This window comes from Lynx canadensis, chromosome B1 (assembly GCF_007474595.2).
Source record: "Lynx canadensis isolate LIC74 chromosome B1, mLynCan4.pri.v2, whole genome shotgun sequence".
Lineage (NCBI taxonomy): Eukaryota > Metazoa > Chordata > Mammalia > Carnivora > Felidae > Lynx > Lynx canadensis.
The window spans coordinates 204,287,726-204,309,848 of NC_044306.2; the positions used below are offsets into that span (position 1 = coordinate 204,287,726).

Consider the following 22,123-nt stretch of genomic DNA (forward strand, 5'->3'; position numbering starts at 1 on the left):
TCCCAAACTCCTGTTAATGTTGATATTTTGACCTCTTCCCATGAGCCACGGGAAGAAACATCTTCGTAAGGACATCCAGAACGGTGAATCGTTTCCAGAAGATTTTCAATTCACGCTGCATCAGAAGAGTCACCATTTATGGTGTCTACAGCCTTATATTTTTTAAGATATGTGTTTCTTAAATAGTAAGACTAAAAAGTCAAAATTAGAAATTACTCCTTGCTCCATGGGCTGCAGAATGGATGTTGTATCAGCAGGCATGAAAACAACATTCATCTTGCTATACATCACCAGAGCTCCTGGGTGACTGGGTACAATGTCAATGAGCAGTATTATTTTGAGAGGAATCTTTTTTTCTGAACTGTAGGTCTGAACAGTCGGCTTAAGATATTTGGTAAACCATGTCGTAAACAGATATGCTGTCATCCAGGCTTTGTTGTTCCATCTGTAGAGCGCAGGCAGAGTAGATTCAGCACAGTTCTTCAGGGCCCTAGGATTTTCCCAACGGTAAATGAGCACTGGCTCCAACTTCAAGTCACCAGCTACATTAGCCCCTAACAAGAGAATCTGCTTGTCCCTTGAAACTTTGAAGTCAGGCAATGACTTCTCCTCTCTAGCGATGACAGTCCCAGTCTTCTCCCCAAATGAGGCTGTTTTCGTCTACACTGAGAATCCATTGTTTAGTGTGGCCTCCTTCATGAATTATCCTAGCTAGACCTTCTGGAGAACTTGCTGCAGCTTCTCCATCAGCACTTGCTGCCTCACTTGGCACTTTTGTGTCATGGAGACGGCGTCTTTCTTAAATCTCATGAACCAATCTCTGCAAGCTTCAGATTTTTCTTCTGCAGCCTCCTCTCCTCCTCCAGCCCTCACGGAATTGAAGAGAGTCAGGGCCTTGCTCTGGAAGAGGCTTTGGTTTAAGAGAGTATTGCAGCTGTTTTGATCTTCCTTCCAGACCACTGAAATTTTCTCCCTACCGGTAGTTAGGCCATTTCCCTTTCTTATCATTCATGTGCTCACTGGAGTAGCACTCATTTCCTTTAGGAACTTTTCCTTGCCATTTGCAACTTGGCTGTTTGGTACAAGAGGCCTACCTTTCAGCCTATCTTGGCTTTAGACATCCCTCCCTCACTCAGCTTCATCATGTCTAGCTTTTGATTTCAAGTGAGAGATGCGTGACCTTTCCTTTCACTTGAACCCTCAGAGGCCACTGTGGGGTTGGTTGTCAGTTGGCCTGATTTCAGTACTGCTGTGTCTCAGGGAGTGGAGAGGCCCGAGGAAAGCGAGGGTTGTGGGATGGTGACTGACATTCTACAGAGCAGCTAGAATACACACATTTATCAATTAAGTCCACAGTCTTAATGGACACAGTTCATGGTGCCCCAAAAACAAGTACAACAGTAACATCAAAGATCACTGATCACGCATCACCATAACAAACATAATAATGAGGAAAAACTCTGAAATATTGCGAGAATTACTAACCTAAGACAGAGACACATAGGGAGTAACTGCTTTTGGAAAAACGGCACCAATAAAAAACCTTCAATTTGTGGGGCGCCTGGGTGGCGCAGTCGGTTAAGCGTCCGACTTTAGCCAGGTCACGATCTCGCGGTCCGTGAGTTTGAGCCCCGCGTCAGGCTCTGGGCTGATGGCCCAGAGCCTGGAGCCTGCTTCCGATTCTGTGTCTCCCTCTCTCTCTGCCCCTCCCCCATTCATGCTCTGTCTCTCTCTGTCCCAAAAATAAATAAACGTTGAAAAAAAAAAATTTTTAAAAAAAACCTTCAATTTGTAAAAAACACAGTATCTGCGGAGCACAATATAAAACCAGGATGCCTGTACTACACTGTGAAGCAATATAATATCATTTGAAGGTACACTTTGCATGAATTTAAAATGTACACTGTAGGGGCGCCTGGGGGGCTCAGGCGGTTAAGCGTCCCACTTCAGCTCAGGTCATGATCTCACAGTTCGTGGGTTTGAGCCCCGCGTTGGGCCTGTGCTGACAGCTCAGAGGCTGGAGCCTGCTTCGGATTCCCTCTCGCTCTGCTCCTCCCCCACTCATGCTATGTCTCTCTTTCTCAAAAATAAACTTAAAAAAATTTTTTTCTTTAAATGTACACTATAAAGCCAGGACCGGACCTGGTGGGGGCTGGCAACATGGACTGCTACACCAGCAAACACACAAGCAGGTCCCTAAGGCCCAGTCTCACATGGGACTGAGATGACAGACAAACAGTCTCTGCATTTAGTAGAAAACAAAATCTAAGCAAACACAGACCAGATATTCAGCCATCTAGAACTTCTAGGGATTATGTCCAGCCAAGAGCCCCCTAACCAAAGAAAGAACGCCACGCTTCACACGGACAGGTTAAAGTAGCACACCCAGTACCTGTAGACTGCTCTCAGAAACTTCCAGCATCAGCGGTACGCAAGGGCGCAGCAGAAGAGACAAGACAGCAAGAGGAGCTTCTGGGTGCCACCTCCACCACTAATGACTCGACACCACCACCCTAATGCATGACTCACTGTGGTCTGACTCTTCCCTCCAGAAAATTCACCATGGCATGGATGGCCTCAGGGGAGTCGGACACAGTATTCTGGAAGGACTGAGGGCCCAGAGACTGACCTTGAAGGGGACTCAGAAGATCCCGGACACTGCCAACATGCTGGGCTTATCCAACAGTGATGTGGCTTTCCAGGACAGGGCTCTATGATCCGTGGGGCGTCGCTCACCCGAGTGGTCATGTTCCTCGGGGAGCAGTACTGGAGTGAGCCAGCCACGCCCACTGGCTGAAGGACCTGCCCACTGTGTGAGTGTGGGTGCGTGAAAGAGAAAGGGGAGCCCAAAGGAGGCCTACTGAAACCCATGGCCGTCTCAACCGTGACGATCACTTGGAAGTAACTGTGATCTGTAGCCTAGTGGGAATTTCAAATCTGCTTTCTGTGACACCTTGGTAGAGAAGCTAGTGTCACCAAGATGCACGGTGCTTTGGAAATGAAAGAAGTACATGTTCTCTCTGAAAATAAACAAATTCAAAAAATTAAAATGTACACCGTAAGCCCAAAGGCAGCAAGTATAAAATATTTTAAGAGGTATGAATAGTAAGTCAACAGAAGAGGTGAAACGGAATCATAAAACATGCTAAATAAAACCGAGAAGAGGCAGAAAAAAGGGGGAAAAGAAAACAAAAAATGAATGAACGGAAAATATAGCCAGCAAGATGGGAGGTTTTAGTCAAACCCTATCAAGAATCATCAATGGCTGCCTGGGGCCAGAGGAGAGGGGGTGGACTGGCAAAGGGCTTGAGGGAACTGGGTGGGGTGATGGACATTTCCTAGGGTTTTTTTTTGTTTTTGTTTTTTTAAGTTTGTCCATTTTGAGAGAGAGAAAGAGTACAAGCAGAGGAGGGGCAGAGAGAGAGAGGGAGGGAAAGAGAATCCCAAGCAGGCTCTGCTCTGTCAGCCTGGAGCCCAACGCAGGGCTAGAACTCATGAACCGTGAGATCATGACCTGAGCCAAAACCAAGAGTTGGAGACTTAACCGACTGAGCCACCCAGGTAACCCAGAAATTTCCTAAGTATGGTAAACATTCATCCATACTCAGAAAACTGTATGTTTAAAATGGGTGTATCCTAGGGTGGCTCAGTCGGTCAAGTTTCCTACTCTTGGTTTCAGCTTAGGTCACGGTCTTGCAGCTCGTGGGTTCAAGCCCTACATCAAGCTCTGCACTGACAGTGCAGAGCCTGCTTGGGATTTTCTCCCTGCTCCACCCCCCCCCATCCCGTACCTTCTCTCTCTGAAAATAAATAAACTTGAAAAAAAATGGGTACATCCTACTGTGTGCAAATTATAACTCAATAAAGTTTATTTTTCAAAATAAAGAATAAAAAGTTAAAGGAAAAACAACTCTACTGAAATAACTAAGAATGCCGAGTCGTGGCCGGACCGCCCAGTCTCACTTACTAGCATGTTGATATGGGCGTCACTCACCCTCTCTCTGTCCTCGAGCACCAGCCGCACGGGGCTGCCATGAGGAGGTAAGAAGTGCTTCAAGCCCCAGCTTGGCACGCAGTTAGAGACCGTCCAGTGCTGGCTAGCATTATGATTAATAAAGAATGACCCACACTTTTGCCTAGGACCACATATGGTGGCACCTTGAGGGAGAAGACACCGTCTCTGCCCTAGTCGAATGAATGTCGTCTGACTAAAGACTCAAAGACTGAGGGGCACCTGGGTGGCTCGCTTGGCTAGGCATCCGACTCTTGGTTTCGGCTCAAGTCATGATCTCACGGTTTGTGGGATCGAGCCCCATATTGGGCTCAGCAATGCTGGTATAAAGCCTGTTTGGGATTTTTCTCTCTCTCCCCCTCCCACGTTCGCTCTTTCAAAATAAATAAATAAACTTAGGGGGAAAAAACATATTACCAGAAATAAATTGACAGAAACAAACCTCATAGTTAGAAAAGAATCCATTTCTCCTACATGCCTACTTCTGTATGGTTCAGTCAGTATTTACGGAAGACCTACAAGATGCTGGAGACAGATCCAAAGACCACATATATTCTCTGGCTCTTGAGAAAATGCCACAGGAGTGAGCTGTTCCAACATAATGAAAGAAAGAGCATTAATATAAAAAGATGTGCATGTTACTACAAAAGCCCCAAGGAGAGGAAATGACTCACACCAGGCTACAAAGCCAAGAGCCAAGTGCCAGGCATTATGCAAAATGCCATACATGTACTTCTTCCTATGACTCTTACAATGACTCCAAAGTAGGCACTATTGTCTCATTTTAAAGCTGTGACACCTAAGGAACAGAACCATCAGGAAACCTCATCTAACATCACAGAGCTAGGATTCAAATCCAGGCAGTCTGAATCCCACACCTGCACTCCCAAGACGACAGTGGACTGCTTCTCTGCCAGCATCTGCCTGGGAGGGGTCAGGGAAAGCTCCTCCTCCCATCAGCCACCTGGAAAGTGCCTCTCGGGAGCACTGGGACTCCTGCATCATCTTCCCTTTCAAAGCTGACTCATCCCCTCCCCCTCCCCCTCTCTTCCAGGCTGGGTGGCTAGTCCCGCCTTCCTGCTCCCGCAGCACTTCTCAACCACATGCACTCACCTCTCTCCCGAGAAACTGACCATGGGCTCCGTGAGACCAGAGACTTTGTCCCAATCACATTCTTTCCACTAACACCTTCCATAACATCACTCCTAGGGCAGGCAGCGTTCACTGAATGAACAAGCAGAAGACTCGCCAGCGGTTTTCAGAGTGACAGACAGGAAAGGCTGACTGCCTGACACGGGAGCTGAGCTGCTGCCCGTCGGGGTAACTTGTACCAGAAGATCCTGGAATCACATGCACAATATGCAGAATCAAGTTCCTTCACCGCCACTTTAGAAACTACACCTACAGCCTCTCAGGGACTCCCCTAAGACCAACGGTCAGGGAAGAAAATGCTGAGTCTGTTTACAGTTGGTTTAAGTGATGTGTTGGCACCAGCCAGCGGATGGCTGCAACATGACACTACACTCAGACTCGGTCCTGAAGGCCCAGTGGCAGGAAAATCCAAACCAGCGGGCACAGGTCTGAGAAGCATGGTCGGATGGACCCTTTGCCAGGAAGGAAAAATGGCCAGAGATGCAGATCCACACCAATTCACTGACGGAAGCGACTGTCTGGCAGGACGGTCAGGAATTTGGAGAGAACAAGAAGCGATAGCTGGTGGCAAAGGGCTCTAGAGAAGGGGTGCGAGGACGGACTCGGCACGCAAGGGCCCCTGTGTCCTGTGTGAATATGCTCAGCAAGGACACACCCTGCAAACGCAGCTCTCAAAGGTCAGTGGACAAGATGAGCAGCGCCACACGTGTCTCTGAGCTTCTTTCCCTGACACTTACTCTCATACGCTCATGACAGCAAGGCTGGGAGTGATGAATCTGCTCAGTGACCTACACTTCCGCCAAGAACGATCCGGGTTCTCCAATGCCAGGTGTCTGCAGGGCACAGCTTGTCTGGTATTCGGCATTTCGTGCCTTCTCTAGCACTGGACTCACTCAGCAAGCAACAACATAGCTGGGAGCCCCAGAGAGGCCGGACTTGTGCCCCAGCCTCAGTTACTGGCTTCCTCCAACCTCTCCTCAGCCCCCATGCCTCTGCACAGGTGAGGGGTCCTGCAGGGCTGGCTATCTAGTGAGCCTACTACCCAACCTTGTCCCACATAGTGGCCTGGAGCCGCCCTGGCCCACGTGATACACAGAAATGTCTGAGCGCCTGAATAAGGGGGCTACCGTTCCAGCAATTGGCTCTGGCCATGCTTCCCAGACTCCTGCACACTTGCCCATCGACGCTGGCTCGCCTGAACCCTAGAGGTCTGTTTCCCGTGGCCCTCCCAACACAGACATGACGCATCCCAGGCAGCCTGCCTGCAGGGGTGCCCTGACTGCCATGCATGCCCACCCACTAGCCTCAGCTTGCGTGCACCCCAGACAGATCCTGCTTGCCCAGTGACTGTGGACTAGCTCTGGCCCAGGCAACCCAGCTGCAACCACATGTGCTCCAACAAGGTATGAACCCCAGCTTTGGGGTGTGGCCCCCTTCGAAATGTGTCCTTCCATGGGGGTACTATCCCTCAGCCCTTGAGTATACTTTAGAGTTTCCTTTCCAGTTTACAGTTACTCTGGCGGAGCTTACTAATTTCTTAATATATTAAATTTCCCTTGTTTAAATTACTATATGGTTTAAAAAAACACAAAATAAAATAAAATAAAAAAATAAATTAACTATATGGTTTGTTTCCTGATTGGACCTAGACTGATACACCCAGTTCTCCCGTGTCACCATTATAGACTTACTGTACAACTTTTCACTGTTAGGACCCATGGTCATGGGATTCACTCATCTTGTCACATACCCCATCACCCAAAACAGCTGGCTGGGGAGAATGATGAAATGGCCTACTGGGGACTCACCACATTAAATGGGAGACCTTTGGGGTTAGAGAGCCATCCCATAAGACGCAGCTGTACATATTCCGCACAGATGCCCAAGACAGACATGGTGCTGCTTCTGCGGGAGAGAAGGGCCCAAGTGCAAGTAGCATCTTTCACTGGCACCTAACAACCAATCCGGAAAACTTTTCCTTCCCACCCCTGCAACTTTAGGTTAGAACTCCCAGTAGCCAAGAGTTGAAAACCTGTACCAGGTGATAATAGTTTCAGTGTATAAGAAGTTAGCCTGGCCATCTGGACTCATACCTCTGAACCAACAAGTTCAACACAAATGTTGGCTAGATATGGTGATGGTCAAAGATAAAGAGACACATGAGACAGGGGCAGAATCCCAAAAAGGATGTCTTCTCCATTAAACTTCCTTCTAAAACTTCCCTCTGACACATCCTGCAAGAACAGCAACACTACGGGCATCTGGGGGCTCAGTCAGTCGACCATCCGACTTCTGATTTGGGCTCATGTCACGATCTTGTGGTTCATGAATTACAGCCCTGCGTCGGGCTCTGCACTGACAGCACAGAGCCTGCTTGGGATCCTCTGTCCCCCTCTCTCTGCCCCTCCCCAGCTCTCTCTCTCTTGCTCTCTCTCAAAAAAAAAAAAAAAAAAAAAAATGTTAAGTTTATTTTTTAAAGCAACACTGAATCCTGTGGCTGCTTAGAAAACATACACTTAAAATACTGTACAACTGTGGTTGAAAATACTCACGGTTTATCCTTAGGCAAGTCATTAATCCTCCAAACCTCAGTTTCCTTATTTGCAAAGGGAAGATTAAAGAAATCCACTCTCGGGGCGCCTGGGTGGCGCAGTCGGTTAAGCGTCCGACTTCAGCCAGGTCACGATCTCGCGGTCCGTGAGTTCGAGCCCCGCGTCGGGCTCTGGGCTGATGGCTCAGAGCCTGGAGCCTGTTTCCGGTTCTGTGTCTCCCTCTCTCTCTGCCCCTCCCCCGTTCGTGCTCTGTCTCTCTCTGTCCCAAAAATGAATAAACGTTGAAAAAAAAAAAATTTAAAAAAATCCACTCAGAGGGCTGCTACAGAATCAAGTGAGATATGACAAGTGAAGTGCTTAACAGAGTCTAGGACTCTGGGTTAAGTAACCCAGAGTAACCATTAATGGTTAATGGTAACAGTAACCATTAAGTCAAAACGGCAGCTATTTATTACCATAAAAATGACAGACTGTTTTAAATGGGCAAAATAAAGCCGGCAAATGCAAATAAAATAAATGAATGGGTAGCAATTTAAAGTCAGAAAAACATAAGTGGGACGCCTGGCTGGCTCAGTCAGTGGAGCATGTGACTCCTGATCTTGGGGTTACGAGTTCAAGCTGCACATTAGGTGAAGAGATTACTTAAAAATAAAATTTTAAAGAAAAGATAAACATTATAAGTAACAAGGTTACTCTGTTAATAGGAAATAATGCTTTTAATAAAGACGTGAAACTCACAACTCAACATAAAAATAAACATGTTAATATATATAAAATGCAAAGCCAGTAAAGTCTCCAGGTAAAAATTAACAGATGTCACCAATAGTCAAACAGGCCACCTATCAATCTGTGACAAACCAAGCAGACAAAAACATAAATGACAAATTTAAATAAGGCATAATTGTTGGATTTATGTCAAGATTTAAACTCCACTGAATAGTTCTTGCGTTAAACTCCATGAAACACTTGCACAGTTGATCAAATAGGCTACCAAAAAGCAAACAGAAACCTACACTCCAACAGGCACAAGTTATACAGGCCATATTCACTTAAAAACAAAAAACAGGAGTGCCTGGGTGGCTCAGTCGGTTGAGTGTCTGACTTCGGCTCAGGTCATGATCTCGCAGTCCGTGAGTTCGAGCCCCGCGTCGGGCTCTGTGCTGACAGCTCAGAGCCTGGAGCCTGCTTCGGATTCTGTGTCTCCCTCTCTCTCTGACCCTCCCCCATTCATGCTCTGTCTCTCTCTGTCTCAAAAATAAATAAACATTAAAAAAAAAAAAATTTAGGGGCGCCTGGGTGGCTCGGTCGGTTAAGCATCCGACTTCAGCTCAGGTCACGATCTTGTGGTCCGTGAGTTCGAGCCCCGCGTCGGGCTCTGGGCTGACGGCTCAGAGCCTGGAGCCTGCTTCCAATTCTGTGTCTCCCTCTCTCTCTGCCCCTCCCCCGTTCATGCTCTGTCTCTCTCTGTCTCAAAAATAAATAAACGTTAAAAAAATTAAAAAAAAAATTTAAAAACAAAAAACAAATGGAATGTAAGATTTATAAAAGCTGAAACCACATATTTCAAAGTCCAATTCACTTCAATATTCAAAGCTCTCTCTCAAGTACTTTAATGAAGACATAAATTTGTAATTACAGTCCCACCAATATTTAATACTAGAGGACAGGGATTACCAGTAAATTCCCAGTACTTACTATAGTAACTTGAACATAATATGCACTAACTGAATGTCTGCTGAGTAAAGACTGAGAAAAACACGAAACTGAGAACACTATATATCAAAACTTTAGGTGTCTGGCCAAAGCTGTACTTAAAGTTAAGTTCATAGCTGTAACAACTAGTATTATTTCAAAGGAAGAGAAAAGTAAATATTTGGCTATTAGAAATCAATTCAGAAAGCCACCTTCCCCAAAATAGGAACAATCATTATTATGAAAAGTTAATGACTTAGAAAATTGTTAACAACAGGAACTAGTTAAAACGTGGTAAATGTCTCTGAATTGTATGCTTAAAAATGGTTTAAATGGCACATTTTATGATATACGTGTTTTAGCACGATTTTGAAAACACAGATTTTTTTTTGAAAAGGGCAAATTTAAGTGGGATGGATACTGGGAAAAAAACAAACAAAAACAGATTAAAAAAGAACTGACCTACAAAGTTTAATGGGTGATTACCCTTTAAGAAACAGAATATTCCCTAACACTAACAATGTGCATAGTTTACAGGACTCAAGATTCAATCCTCTAATACCAGAAACATCTTAGAATCATGAAAAGCACATGGTAACAATTAGCATTCATGGGGTCCTACTAAAATTCTCGCTCTCATCTACCATTCCCCAAAGCCACGCTTTTAAATTAATTCCTACCACCATTCCACTATATATGGATGTCCTCAAGTCACTTTATTTTCTACAAAAGACTCCTGACGTTCTCAAGGACATGAGGTCACATGAGGACTTTCCAGGATACCAGCTATCACAAATCACTAAGACATTTAAGTGACCTCATCAGACCTTTAAGAAACATGTAAAATTAAAATAAATTCTGCCTGTAAGTATACATTGCATTGTGGACATTAGTGTATTGACCTCAGAAGGCAGTCAGGAAAACCACAACACAGAGAAATGAAATGATGGGGGGGGGGGGGGGAGGGGACACAGCCAGCAGCTAAGTGATTTACACACAAAACTAGGAGCTTCAAAATTCCCCCTTTTCAAATTCATGCCTTCACAAAATTGACATTAGAATGGTAACAATTATGGGAATGCAAACTGATGCAGCCACTCTGGAAAACAGTATGGAGGTTCCTCAAAAAACTAAAAACAGAACTACCCTACGACCCAGCAATTGCACTACTAGGCATTTATCCAAGGGATACAGGTGTGCCGTTTTGAAGGGATACAGGCACCCCCATGTTTATAGCAGCACTATTGACAATAGCCAAAGTATGGAAAGGGCCCAAATGTCCATCGATGGATGAATGGATAAAGAAAATGTGGTGTATATATATACAATGGAGTACTACTGGGCAATCAAAAAAAATGAAATCTTGCCATTTGCAACTACGTGGATGGAACGGGAAGGTATTATGCTAAGTGAAATTAGTCAGAGAAAGATAAAAATCATTATGACTTCACTCATATGAGGACTTTAAGAGACAAAATAGATGAACATAAGGGAAGGGAAACAAAAATAATATAAAAACAGGGAGGGGGACAAAACAGAAGAGACCCATAAATATGGAGAACTGAGGGTTACTGGAGGGGTTGTGGGAGGGGGGATGGGCTAAATGGGTAAGGGGCACTAAGGAATCTACTCCTGAAATCATTGTTTCACTACATACTAATTTGGATGTAAATTTAAAAAAAAAAATAAAACAAACAAAAACTTAGTAAAATATCCTCAAATACAAATCTGTAATTCAACCTGTGTAATAGTATTGATTTCAAATACTGAAATAAAATATTAAAAAGTAAAAAAAAAAATTAAAAATATAATTGATAGTCAGGGAAAAGAGAATATTTATTAACTATTATAATAACCCCTACAAAACACATTTCTTGAATATAGTATTTTAACCTTTTGATCTCGATTTTATTTTCAGAATTTTGTGTTTCTACATGAACACAATAAATTGGTTGTTTTCACTGAAAAAAAGTTAATAAAGGTTGTATCATCTTACTCTCCCATGAACACAGTACAGTTGACCCTTGAACAAGAGCTTGAACTGTGCAGGTCCACTTATACAGAGATTTTCTCTAATAAATACAGTACAATAATGTAAAAAAAAAAAAAAAAAAGAATGGTAACATACATAAAAAAATAATGAATATGTGAAATAAATATTGCATGGACTCCAAAATATTCTCAAAATTCTGAGGGTTTTAGTCTTCATGTCAATTAAAAACCTGAGGTAATACAACTTTGAGATCAACACCTGCACAAAGTCCAATAAAACCCACGAGACCACATTAAATCCTCAAAAATGCTATATGGAAATTACCGTCTAAACCACAAAGACTGGTCAGAGAATCAGCACATAGCACCTTCGGTGGCCTTACGCCTGTCACAGTACCTCCCCAGCCCCTTATATCCAAAAGGCAGGTGCTGCTTGGCCCTGGCCCCTTGCGCCTCCTGGCTGTGCTGCTGGCCTTGAACAAGTCCTTAGCCTTTCTGTGACTGTTTCCTCAACACAAACTGGGGACCAGGGCACCTGTGCTTCAAGTCACTGTAAAGACAGAAAGGAGACACACACAGGGACGGACGGCACAACAGTGCCTGACGTGGAAAGTGCCGTGTAAGTGCCAGCCGACGCGGACACATGTAATTATCAGCTTGCGGCAGGACCGCTCAGTGATCACTGCTTACGCGGCAAAGCAACGCCGCAAGAACCATACGAACTAATTCCTGATCTCTCTTCTAGTACAGTTTTGCCCTGCTGCTATTCGTATCTCACTGCCGCCCAACTCACCTAAAACATAAGCCTCCTAAGAACAGAAACCACTCCACGGGACGCTTCCCGGCAACCTGACCGTGCCAGACAACGCACGGCAAGACTCGTGGATGTTCTTCCAGTGTCACAACCCCAGTATCAAGCACGTATTCAAAGACCTCAATAAACGTTTGCTCAATGAATGAATCTGCGTTCTCTCAACGATCTCGACTTCAAGTCCAAGGCCCTGACACCCCTGGCTGAGTCTGGCCCTAGTCACCACACCTTGCTTGGGACACAGTGCCACTGACCAGATTCTGCTCACTCGCTGGGCATCAACACTGACTCCTTTCACTTGGGGAAACACTCCGAGCCCCCCCACACAGACGAGGCGCTGTCCCTGCTCCCTCCCTCTCCCCTGGATGGGGGGGTCAGCACTCTCCCTAACCCAGGGCCTGGGCCAGGAGCAAGTCCAGTATTTGGAAGGGAGTCAGTCAGAGGAGTGTGAACCAGCAGACAGAGGGGGAGGACGTTAGGCCCTCCTTTCCCAGAGGAGGGTCATGAACCCAAAAGGGTGGGAACCTTTTATTCTAAGTAAGTTTTTATTTCATCCAGCTTTTCAACACTTCCAACAGGACAGAGACCTACTACCTGTACCCAAATAATTCTTTGGTAACCAGAATTAATTGATAAATAAATGTTGCTTCTGATTTTCATTTTTTTAATTAACGCCAAATGATTAATTCATGTAATAAAAAAAGCTAAGCATGTAATATTTATTGAAAATTCCTCTGTTCGAAGTCTATTTCAGGCAGTTAGATGTAAGCATTAATAATGCAAGAGGGGTCACAGCTTCTGAGTGTTACAGAACCTCGAGGGCTCATTCCTGGCCTCTCCTCACCAATGCCTTCCCTCCACCAGCCACATCCACACCATCAAGACACGCTCAACCCTCAGGAGTTGATCTGGGGCTCAGATGCCTATGGTGGAGAGGGCTGAGAAGACGGTGGAGCAGGAGGACCCTACGCTCACCTTGTTCCACAGATACAACTAGATGACACTCACATCAGCGTAAATAACCCAGAACACCATCCGAAGCCTGGCAGAACAAACCCCACAACTAGAGGTAGAGAAGAGGCCGCAGCAGAGAAGGTAGGAAGGGCAAAGACCCAGCTTGGGAGCAAAAAAGACCATCGTTTGCGGCGGGAAGGGAGCCGCAAGCACAGAAAAGGGCAAAAATCAGATGTTGATGGTACAACTGCCTAATCCACATCTGCCTTGGTCGTCTCAAGGCCAGGGGGCTCAACATGTCCAAAACCAAATGTACACGGTGGCAGCAGTAAACCAGAGAACCCGGGAGTCATCCAACGCAAAGAAACCAGAAGGAGAGCAGACCCAGCAAGTTTAGTGTGGGGGACAGCCTGCCTGGGCGCAGAACACCCGTGTTCCTGATAAGACACCTGCGCCCATCCCATACGCAGAAATCAAGGGGGTGCACCCCAGCCCCCCGCCAAATGCCCACCCCACGCCTGACACCAGGCCTCTAACTGGTCTTCCTGCTTCAGTCTTTGCCCCTTACACCCACCTAAGTCACAGTACATCACTCTTCTGCTCAACACCCTCCCATGTTCCCACAGATTAAAACCAGTGTCAGAGTGTCAGACAAGGCCCTCCCCTCCAGGTCTGTCCAGAGCCTGACAATCCAGCACTCAGCAGACACTCGTGGGGACAGATGGACAAACGTGACACACACACCAACAGATGATCTGACACGGAGCTGCGTGAAGAAGCGAGAACAAGACCTGTGCCTCACACCACCTGGAAATAAGCAAATACACGCAATCTCTGAAAAGAGAGATTCAAGAGGTTCACGCCTGTCCACATAAGCAAACCTATCAGACTAGAGCAGATTAAGAAGTGGGGGCGGGGGGAGTAAGGAGCATAAAATGAAGCAGGCAAATAGGGGAGAAGGCAGAAGGACACTGACACCTATTTGATGCTGGGCATGTGCTGTGAATCAAGGAGTAGGAGGTCCTACACTGAGGCAACTAACACAGCGTGAGACCTGCCCCCAGGCCAAGCCCTTCCGGGGTATTTCCTATTCCAGGGGGAAATGGTGCCTGAAGTCAGACTCCTAAGAATCTGCTTTGACCTTCCCACATTCAACCCACCTCACTCTCCCAGGTGTCTCAGATGTGGGCCAAACCATGGCCCTCACTGCCGCGGGGGATGTCTGCTCTGCTTTTCAAAGCCCTTACCTGTCTCTATCTGCCCTTAATCCAAAGACCCAAACTCTGGCCCCAGCGCTCAAGGTCGCACCAGGGCACTTCCCACTGCTCCTCCTCCAGGCCCCTGACCCCAGTTCCCCAGCAGGGCAAGGCGTGGCACAGGCTTCCCTACTACCTGGCCTACTGACAGCTCCCACCCACAAGTTAGCAGCCAGGCCTACTAGCCTGCAGCCTTTAATCTTACCTAAATCTCTCATTTTACAAATCAGAGGAGGACAAGAGACTCTCCGGGTCACACAGTGAATTCCTGGCAAGGCTGGAAAAATGCCCAGGTCCCCAGTCCAGCCTTTGCTGTGAGGCCACATTCTTGGACAATCTGGTTTCCTTTAGGCACCGTGAAGGACTTCATTTAGGGGGAAAGGGGATTAAAAAGAAAGCTTGAAATGTTACTTTGAGCTTACCTTTTAGTTGAAATTCAGTCTTTATAATCGGTTTTGACATCCTGAGCAAAATTTAGAAAGTGATAAATAAAAAGTTCTGGTCTAGGATTTCACTGTGTACATATATCGGTCAAAACTCTCCCCTCCCAAGACATCTTTAAATAAAATTAACTTTTCTATCTCAGGGAGGGAAGCCCCTCCCTTCCAAACTCCTAGTTTTCTACACAGAACGAAACAGAAGTTTAGCACTGTTCTAACAGGTGTTAGCACCGTTCTAACAGGTGTGTGTCCCCAAGCTTGTCTGCAAGGTGGCTCTCATCAGGGAGTGTCCTCACAGTCTCCCCCTGCTTAGCAGCCCAGGCCCTGCCCTCTCCTTCATGCCTACAGAGGGGTGGGAGGTAAGGAGGAGAGGCAGCCCACCCCCAGCATGCCCAGGGACCCAAGATGACACCTAGCATGAAAACATGCCCTAGTCCACTTCTGAGAAATGGGAATCAAAATGCAAAGCGACATCAGCCAGAAATCACTAGAGGCTGCGAAAAGGAAGGACTCAGGCCACACTGCAGGCAGAATCCCCAAAGAGCAGGACCCAGAGACAAGGCGGGCCCCCGCCAGAAGACAGGCTCGGCAAAGCCGGCTCACATCCAGAAGCAGCGATGGTACAGGCAGGGTGCCACAGCTGCCCACGTCTGGCAGTGCTTGAAGTTAAACCGAGCGGCCTTCTGTTTCCTGCCATCTGAAAAACCCTGAACACAACAGAGAGCAGGACGGGGCGGGGAGGGGCAGGAGGGAGGGGACGAGGCACTGGTGTGGTCCCTTGGAAAGCTCCACTTGGATCTAGGAGACTGATCAGATGCAGCCCAGTTGACTGGGAGATTTGGCTGGAACAAAAGCTCCCAGCCCAGGGAAGGAGGACTAAAACCAAGCCAGGGCCCCTCTGGCCAAGCTCTGCTCTAGGAAGGAGCCCTCCAAGTCCCGTGCCCATGGGGTGCTTCGCATACCTTCCTCCGAACTGCACGCTGCCTTACATCCAAACCTGGGAAGGCTTATTTCCTGTGTCATCAGGGGACTTCAATAATGAAGGGGAGAAAAGATTTCAAGTATTCCAGTCAAGAGAGGTGTCACACACCAGAGACTGTGCCATGACCCCTGCAAGGAGGAGCAAACAGATGAGACCGACAGCCGTACGATTCTTACGCAGTTCAGGGAATGCTTAGGAAATGTTTAAAGCATAGGGAATTAATTAAAATACATGGAGGAAAACCGTGGAGGTTTGGCTTAGAGCACATCATCCAAACTCTTAAGTAGGATATTCAGAGTTGCCTCTTTGGCTCAGGATTACTCTCTGAACTTAAAATGACCAAGTTTGCAACGGCTGATGGAATGTACTGCTTTCTTACAAATGGAAGACCTGAACACAACGGATTCAACCCTGCAGGTAGAAACCCAAGAAAGGTGATGTGTCCACGAAGCACAGATTCAAACTAGCCCCTAGAATGAGCACATGGCAACTGCAGACTCCACTCACTACTGCTGAAGTGAACGAGTGCTGGGCTATTTAGAAGTCAGTCACAATTTCAGAAGCCATGCTCGAAGTGTCTGTTATTTAATATGAGCTGTGAAAACCTCCAGATCCAAGTGACTTATCCAGCATCTGCCCCTAAGAATACAGCTCCACTTTCAAGAGCATCTGAAGGAGATGAAATCAAATTCTGTTCACCATGACAATATGCCAGTCCTACAATTCTAAGGATGAGCATGTGAATAGGACCGTCCAGAAATCTGTGACTTTGTGACCAGATTCAAGATAAAGATTTCAGCCCAAATGATTATGAAAGCATCTTTTACTCTAGTAGAATTAGCTAAAATTATAAAGGAGAGTCACAGGACCTTGACACCTGCTGTTTCCTTTGTCTACAACACTCTTATCCATATGTCCACATAGCTCTGCTCCCTCATTGCCTTTTTGTGTCTCTGCTCAGTAGGCCTTCCCGGATCCCCCCACTTGACCCTGGAAGCATCATGCCCACACACCTGCTTCATCGCTCACCATCCTACCACTTCATTAATTTACTGTCTCTTCCCATGAAAAGGGACAGGGAGATCTTTGTGAGCTCTGTTCACTGATGTGTCCTCAGTGCCAAGAACAACTCCTGACATAATAGATGCTCTAAATACATGATGAAGGAAGACACATCTCAGGTTTGCCTGGAGTCTTCCTCACAGCTCTCAAGAGCATTTCAAGATGTGGAGCACCTGGGTGGCTCAGGTCGTGATCTCTCGGCTCCTGAGTTCGAGCCCCGCGTGGGGCTCTGTGCTGACAGCTCGGAACCTGGAGCCTGCTTCGGATTCTGTGTCTCCCTCTCTCTGCCCCTCCCCCACTCATGCTCGCTCGCTCTCTCTCTCTCTCTCTCTCTCTCTCTCTCAAAAATAAATAAATATTTTTTAAAAAAGAGTATTTCAGGATATTAAACACCAGAACTCTTCACTATTAAAAGTGACAAACGGGGTGTCTGGGTGGCTCAGTCGGTTAAGCGTCCAACTTTGGCTAGGGTCATGATCTCACGGTTGGTGAATTCCAGCCCTGTGTCAGGCTCTGTACTGACAGCCTAGAGCCTGGAGCCTGTTTCGGATTCTGTGTCTCCCTCTCTCTCTTGCTCTCTCTCTCTCTGCTTCTCCCCTGCTCATGCTGTCTGTCTCTGTCTCTGTCTCTGTCTCTCTCTCTCTCTCTCTCAAAAATACAGTAAACTTTAAAAAAAAGTTTTTTAAAAATAAAAAAACTGACAAATAGCACTAAGCTCATTAAACGGTTTAAATATGACTGAATAAACCCACTTTGAACTGCTTTCATATTACTGCTAAATAAAATTCAGTTTTTAGAAAGTTACAGTCCACCACTGTTAGCAACAAAATTTCTATTACAATTTCTCAGCCCCACACAAGTTTCTTTCTGATCAGTTGGCTCTTTACAAGAGGCTGCATGAGTAAGCCCCCGAGTGTTTCAATAAGTAAATGGTCAATACTGAAACAAACTGCTCAAGCCCCAGAGTGATCTGAAGACTTAACCCTACCCAATCATGAGTTTCCACGCCACAAGAAAGGAAAGACAATGTTATCTTCCACACTCCAGAATCAATTAAAATCTGGAATCGACTTTGTACACAAGAAAACGTATCCAGCCAGTCACCTCCTAAGACTTAAGTCCCAATTCCCCAAATAATCATCCCTCCTTTTGCATAGTAATGCCCCTCTTATTTTTCCTTACGCTGTGGTAACTATACCTGGTAAGAGCATTCACACCTTGCTGTGGGAAATATTGGCCTAGAATGTTTCACTAAGCCTTTTAATTTAGTATGTTTGAAAATCTGGACTAAGTTAGCTAGACTCTGTCTAAATCCACATGGTAGAAAATTTCTACATAACAAATGTTAGAGTGAAGTTTTTAAACAACTTAAAAAAAATTCTAACTCTACATCTCATTTGAGTCTTTCAACAAACACTTATTAGCTTTGAACAAGGTACTATGCTTTAAAATCTTTCTTCATTCAATAAACTTCTAATCTAGTAAAAGGCCATAAATGCATAGGTAAATACAAGTGTGTTCAGTGTCATTCAAGGTAATTGCTTTAGTCGGGAAAGAATCAGGGCAAGCTGAATGGAGAAGGCAGAAACAAGCCTGGAATAACAAAGAAGAGTCGGATTCTCAGGAGGCAGAACCAGAAGGAAGGAAAGGGGAGCAGGAAAAGAAAAAGGATGTGGGAGAAAAAGCCTTCCTGAAGAGCAGAGATAGGGAGCCCAGGTCCAGATGTAATGAATGAGAAAATACAAGGTAAAGGGAGAAAGGTGGAGAGGACCCAGCTGGAGAGAGGTCCTCCTTGCCCACCAGAAGGTGGACTCCTCCAGGACTCTCCATTAGGCAGACCGGAGTGCACACAACCCCCACCCACATAACAGACTGTACATCCAGGCATGGCTCAAGGACATGGCTTGGAGATCGTCCTGTATCTCTCACCAGTAACACAGAAGACATTCAGATGCAGTTGATGAATATAACTGACATACAATAAAAAATACACAAAACGAAAAAACATACAATAAGATAAAAATGAAATCATTTTGGGGGCACCTGGGCGGCTCAGCTGGATTCAGCTCAGGTTATGATCTCAGGGTTCATGAGTTTGAACCCTGCAACAGGCTTCCTGCTGTCAGCACAGAGCCCGCTTCATATCCACTGGTCCCCACCTACTCAAAAATAAACTTTTTTTTTTAAATGAAATCCTTGGGGGGGCGCCTGGGTGGCGCAGTCGGTTAAGCGTCCGACTTCAGCCAGGTCACGATCTCGAGGTCCGGGAGTTCGAGCCCCGTGTCGGGCTCTGGGCTGATGGCTCAGAGCCTGGAGCCTGTTTCCGATTCTGTGTCTCCCTCTCTCTCTGCCCCTCCCCCGTTCATGCTCTGTCTCTCTCTCTCCCAGAAATAAATAAACGTTGAAAAAAAAAATTAAAAAAAAAAAAATTAAATGAAATCCTTGGGGCGCCTGGGTGGCTCAGTCAGTTGAGCGTCCGACTTCAGCTCAGGTCACAATCTCGCGGTTCGTGAGTTCGAGCCCCGCGTCAGGCTCTGGGCTGATGGCTCAGAGCCTGGAGCCTGCTTCTGATTCTGTGTCTCCCTCTCTCTGCCCCTCCCCCATTCATGTTCTGTCTCTCTGTCTCAAAAAATAAATAAACGTTAAAAAAAAAAAATTTTTTTTTTTTTAAATAAATAAAATAGGGGCGCCTGGGTGGCGCAGTTGGTTAAGCGTCCGACTTCAGCCAGGTCACGATCTCGCGGTCCGGGAGTTCGAGCCCCGTGTCGGGCTCTGGGCTGATGGCTCGGAGCCTGGAGCCTGTTTCCGATTCTGTGTCTCCCTCTCTCTCTGCCCCTCCCCCGTTCATGCTCTGTCTCTCTCTGTCCCAAAAATAAATAAACGTTGAAAAAAAAAATTTAAAAAAATAAATAAATAAATAAATAAAATAAAATCCTTTTTGCATACTTATTAACAAACCTGAAGAACTTTTTTATATCACAAAGAATCACGAGAAGAAAATGTAAGGAAGCCAGTGTGACTGAATGTACTTTATTATTTTTCAAAATCTTGGTATAATATACTTTGTGTTAAAACCAGATCTTTGGAGCACTATAAATTCAATTATTTAGAAAGCTGGTTTTACCAGCAGTCTTTACTGAAAAAGGTCCTTCTCCCTTAAATACACACGGATCTAAATGGAAGAAATACTATATATCATTTGCACTTACTAAATCATGCTCATCAATTTTCATTCCCATCAATCAATTCACAAAGATTTCTGCTGAAATTCAGCTAGTCAAATTTTTTTTTTTTTTAATTTTTTTTTCAACGTTTATTTATTTTTGGGACAGAGAGAGACAGAGCATGAATGGGGGAGGGGCAGAGAGAGAGAGGGAGACACAGAATCGGAAACAGGCTCCAGGCTCTGAGCCATCAGCCCAGAGCCCGACGCGGGGCTCGAACTCACGGACCGCGAGATCGTGACCTGGCTGAAGTCGGACGCTTAGCTAGTCAAATTTTTTAAATGTTGTTTATTTTTGAGCGAGTGAGCGCAGGCAGGGGAGGGGCAGAGAGAGAGGGGGACAGAGGATCCGAAGCGGGCTCCACGGGCTCTGCACTGACAACAGAGAACCTGATCTGGGGTTCAAACTCCCAAACCGCGAGATCATGACCTGAGCCAAAGTCAGACACTTAACTGACTTGAGTGAGCCACCCAGGCCCCCCTCAGCTAGTCAATGTTTATCTTCCTCACAGTTCTTTGTTTTTGCAGTAATCAGGAGGCATATCACGTTTTTGTGTTTTTAATAAGCTCAAAAATAAACTTTCCAAAAAGCTTCTATAGACAGCATAACAATTTCATCCCCAGTTTAAGTGTGCAGTAAGATGACTATTTATATTCTCAGCAACAAAACAAAACACAGTGGCGGCAACTCTAAACACCCATCTTCAAGATGCTCTCTACAGCAAGAGTTTCTTTCGAAAAGCAATTTTCCACTCATTGTTAAAATGTCACCTTTACCTTGAGGGGGCAGATTAACTGTTTATTTTCTCAGAAACACTGAATTTGCTAGGTAGCTTTCTACTGAAAGCCACTTATTATTACAGAAAAGATCAGCAAATTTACAACACTTGTCTTTGTGTGAAAGAAAAACACTCAATCCGCCTTCAGAATAAGCAGTGCTCTTAATTTTGCCACCAGACAACCAGCAAAGCTCATACTTAGTCTCCATCTCATGACAAAACGCTGTAAAGACTCACTCCTTGTGTAAAGGGCTCAGGCTGATCCCTTAGATGATTCTGGCTTCCATTTGTCGCTATAAGAACTTACTTATGCATCATGTGGTGAATAAAGTTCACATGTGCTGTTCTTCCTGCCATCCTGCCCTACCCAAAAACCTTTATTTTTTTTTTAAATAAATACAGTGGCTGCTCCATCGCCGGTTATACCTTATTTTTCCACAAACCCCTGTTAACTAAAGAAATCATTTCGGGGTTCCCGGCTGGCTCAGTTGATGGACCATACGACGCTTGATCTCAGGGTTGTGAGTTCAAGCCCGACATTGCATGTAGAGACTACTTAAACAAAACTTTTTAAAAAATCACTTCAGGATACGTATGCTCTAGGATACTCAGCGTCACACACACACCACAAAAGTCCTCAACCTGAATCTACAGAAAGCGTAACTTGAAACTGCAGCAGCAGTCTCGCAGACTCGCGACACCGAGGCTTTTTAATCTCCAGGAAACAACTTTATTGCTGCCAGCACCGCTCAGCTGGGTTCGTACCCAAAGAACTGACACCGAACGTCACGTGGCATAGTTTTTAAAAATATATTTTCTATTTCTTTGTCTCCCACATATGGTAACACACACATATACCTGCAGTCTGATTAAGGAGTCTCAGTTTACAAGGTCATGAGGGATGTTGTCTCGTAGGCACACAGCCAGATTACCTTGAAATTTTCTTTTTCCTTCCTTCCTTCCTTCCTTCCTTCCTTCCTTCCTTCCTTCCTTCCTTCCTTCCTTCCTCCTTCCTTCCTTCCTTCCTTCCTTTCTTTCTTTCTTTCTTTTCTCTCTCCTTAGGGAGGGGACCCTATCACAAAACCTGTTTAGAAGCAGGTTTCAGCGCAAGTCTTGATCTCACAGTTTGTGAAATCGAACCCTTTGTTTGGGCTCCACACTGACAACACACAGCCTGCTTGGGATTCTCTCTCTCTCTCTCTGCCCCTCCCCTGTT

At 45.6% G+C, this 22,123-nt stretch overlaps 1 protein-coding gene and 1 pseudogene across 2 annotated transcripts in view; one reads left to right on the forward strand and one right to left on the reverse strand.

Annotated features, from left to right (window-relative positions):
* Nucleotides 1–22,123, reverse strand: part of FAM193A (family with sequence similarity 193 member A) — a 164,698-nt gene that overhangs the window by 122,998 nt on the left and 19,577 nt on the right. The window lies entirely within an intron of this gene.
* Nucleotides 402–2,797, forward strand: LOC115513106 (annotated as a pseudogene).